Source organism: Neofelis nebulosa, chromosome 18 (genome assembly GCF_028018385.1).
Source record: "Neofelis nebulosa isolate mNeoNeb1 chromosome 18, mNeoNeb1.pri, whole genome shotgun sequence".
In the NCBI taxonomy this organism is placed as follows: domain Eukaryota; kingdom Metazoa; phylum Chordata; class Mammalia; order Carnivora; family Felidae; genus Neofelis; species Neofelis nebulosa.
Genome location: NC_080799.1, coordinates 6543130 through 6546945, shown reverse-complemented (window position 1 = coordinate 6546945; position 3816 = coordinate 6543130).

Genomic DNA, 3816 nt, shown 5'->3' with positions numbered 1-3816 from the left:
AGAAGCCCCGCGCGGGCCACGCCCGCTAGCCAATAGGGCCGCGGATCTCTTTGCAGCCTCGGTCTCCAGGGCTTATCAGAGTGCGGGAGGGCAGGGAGGCGTTTCCTTGAGCTCCTCTGCCCAGAAGGAGGGTTGTAGCGGAGCAGGTTGCTCTCTCGGCTGGAAGAGTGACGTCGGAAGCGCCTCATTCCTGTGAAGAAGGGGAGTCGTCCATGCAGGGCTTCTCTAGCCAGAGGATGCCCTTCTTAATAATCTCTCGTTTTTGTATCAGGCTTAAATTGACCCTGTGGTATGTTTGGTGGATTGTAGTATTTGTATGGTTTCACTTTTTACGTTTACATTGAGTACTCTTGAACATCGAGCCTTTTGGTCCGTTCAGAATTATGGTGTATGGTGTGAAGTAAAGATCTAACTTCATCTTTTTCCAAGCCATTACCCAGTTGTCTCAACATTTATGAAAAAGGCTATCTTTACCTCCCATTGATCTGTGATGCTGCCTTTATCATATACCAAATCCTCATGTTTTGTGGTCTCTTTCTAGATTTTCTATTCTGTCGCATTGGTCTATTTGTCAATGCATGTGATAATATGCGGTGTCAATTTATTGAGCATTAATAATTGGTTTTACTATTTCTTACAGAGAATGCCCCCTGCTGTGTTTCTTCTTCAAAGTATTTTTGCTTCTTTAGTTCTTTTCCAAATTAACTATAGATTCAATTTTCCTAGTTCCAGAAATAAATCTGTATTGGGATCATTTTTAATATGTATTCACTTAGGGAAAGTTGACGTTCCTTTTTTTCCCTTTTTTAAAAAAATTATTTATGTATTTTTTAGAGACAGCAAGTGTGTGAGCACAAGCAGGAGAGGGGCAGAGAGAGAGGAAGAGAGAGAATTCCAAGTAGGCTCCGTGTTTTCAGCACAGAGCCCTATAAGGGGCTCCATCTCACGAACCATGAAATCATGACCTGAGCCAAAATCAAGAGTCAGGCACTTAACCAACTGAGCCACCCAGGTACCCCAGGGAGAATTGACATTCTTATAAAGTTGGTTTTCCTATCCAAGAACATGGTATGTTTTTCCATTTGTGGAAAAAAGCCTAATTGTGGATCCTTTTGGAGTGTTTTAAAGTTTTCTTCATGATTTTGCACATAGTTTGTTATGTTTATTCTTAAGTGTTTTATCTTTTTTTGTTGTTGTTGTTGTTAATATTGTGAATTGGGTTGCACTGGCTTTTAAAAGTTTGTCTGTTAGTTTTTGTTGTGTAACAAACAACCCCAAACTTAGCGACCTAAAAAAGGAACCACTTATTTTGCTTATGACTCTGTGGGCTGATGATTTGGTCCAGACTTACCTGGCTGGCTTTTCTGCTGGGCTCCTTTTTGTCTGTGTTCAGCTGCCAGTGTGAGCTAAGCAGTTCTTCTGGGGATTAAATGATTTTCACTTGGAGTGCTAGGAGGCATTTAGGCCACACGTTTCCCATCACCCAGCAGCTTAGCTCATACTTCCTCACTTGGTGGTGGCAGGTTACAAAAGCAAGAAACCAGAAGTTGCAAAAGTTCTTGATATCCAGGCTTGAAACTCACATGGTGTCACTTCTGTTGGTCAAAGCAAGCCACAAGAGCAGTCCAAATCCAAAGGGTGGGGAAATAGACTCCACTTCTAGAAGGGAGAAACTGCAAAGTCTATTCCTATACGTTTTGTTTTACTTTTTTGGCCATTTTTGCCATATACCACAATAAGATACTATGAAGAAGAGAGAAAAGGGTGATGATCCAGTTAGTACTGGAAATGGACTTTTCACGTAACGATCACCCTGCATGGCACAGTAAAAGGTCTAGAAAGTGCTGCTTTAGGCACTTTGAATTTTGTCTTTATATTAAACTAGACCTTCAGAGAGCTGAATACTTAAACTATATATTCTTTTCTTCCTTCATAGAATTAGCTATTTTTTTTTGCTCTTTTTTTTCTTTAATTTTTTTTAACATTTATTTTTTTTTTTAATTTTTTTCAACGTTTTTTATTTATTTTTGGGACAGAGAGAGACAGAGCATGAACGGGGGAGGGGCAGAGAGAGAGGGAGACACAGAATCGGAAACAGGCTCCAGGCTCCGAGCTGTCAGCACAGAGCCCGACGCGGGGCTCGAACTCACGGACCGCGAGATCGTGACCTGGCTGAAGTCGGCCACTTAACCGACTGCGCCACCCAGGCGCCACGACATTTATTTATTTTTGAGACAGAGAGAGTCAGAGCGTGGACAGGGGAGGGTCAGAGAGAGAGAGGGAGACACAGAATCCAAAACAGGCTGCAGGCTCTGAGCTGTCAGCACAGAGCCCGATGCGGGGCTTGAACTCACGGAGTGCGAGATCATGACCTGAGCTGAAGTCGGACACTTAACCGACTGAGCCACCCAGGCGCCCCTAGAATTAGCTATTTTTAATATTTCAAATTTTTACTTAAAATTTAGTTAGTTAACATATAGTGTAATGTTAGTTTCAGGAGTAGAACTTAGTGATTCATCACTTAGACGCAGCACCCAGTGCTCATCACCAGTGCCCTCCTTAATACCCATTACCCATTTAGCCCATCCCCCACCCACCTCCCCTTCAGCAACCCTTCCTTTGTTCTCTAGAGTCAAGAGTCTCTTATGGTTTGCCTCCCTCTCTCTCTTTTTTTCCCTTTCCCCTATGTTCATCTGTTTTGTTTCTTAAAGAATTGGCTCTTTTGAATTGTGCTTTGGTACCAGCCATCAGCTGACATTAAAAGGAATTTAAATCCATTAATTTTATTTATTATAGAGATCTTAAAATACCATCCACTATGTCACATAGCCCTTTCCTAGGGTACTCATGGGAAATTTCTCTTCCCACTTAGTATCAAGAATAGCTGGATTTCTCCTAAGCTACTATTAATAGTTTGATTTTACCCAAGTTACACTGCGTATCATGTAACTGATCTTGTTTTCCTCTTGCATTGGCTGCTGAGGCTTTTCAGAGCCAAATTGTGAGCTACATTTTGCCAATACATAGGAACTTACAGTAGACAACTTGTAATCTCATTTTATCCCTGGCCCCATCTTATTTATCCTTGCACTATTTTCCTTTTCTCAATTATTTTTTAAAGGTGAGGCAGTGTATCATGATTAGAGCCCATAGTCACACAACCCAGAGGCAGGAGTTGGTAGAACTTGACTGGTAATCAGCTGGTGAGCAGACAACCTTATTGGGAAAAATGCTTGTATTGGGGCACCTGGGTGGCTCCGTGGGTTAAGTGTAGGACTTGGGCTCAGGTCATGAGCCCAGGTCACAAACTCAGGTTTGTGAGTTCAAGTCCCACATTGGGCTCTGGGCTGACAGCTTGGAGCCTGGAGTCTGCTTTGGATTCTGTGTCTCCCTCTCTCTTTGCCTCTCCCCCACTTTATGCTCTGTGTCTTTCTCTCTCTCTCTCTCTCTCTCTCTCTCTCTCTCTCAAAAATAAACATTAAAAAAATTTAATGCTTGTATTGCCCTCATAGTACTTGCTATTTACTTATAGATTCCATAATTAATTATATAAGTGGATATTTTCTGAAGCTAGGTTTGTCTGTACTTAGGGATTTGCATTCTGTCCTTAATTCCCTTGCCTATCCTTGGCCGCCTGACCCTAGTGGAAGCCTTGCCCTGCAATACTGGAAAAGAACTTCTGACTTCCTGCCAGATTGATATGATAACATTCCCATAGAGATGAATAAGTGACTTGTACACAGTGTGTGCCTTCAGATAAAAACATGGGACCAGTTATGTCATTAAATTGTTATATATTGCTCCAAATGATTAGAA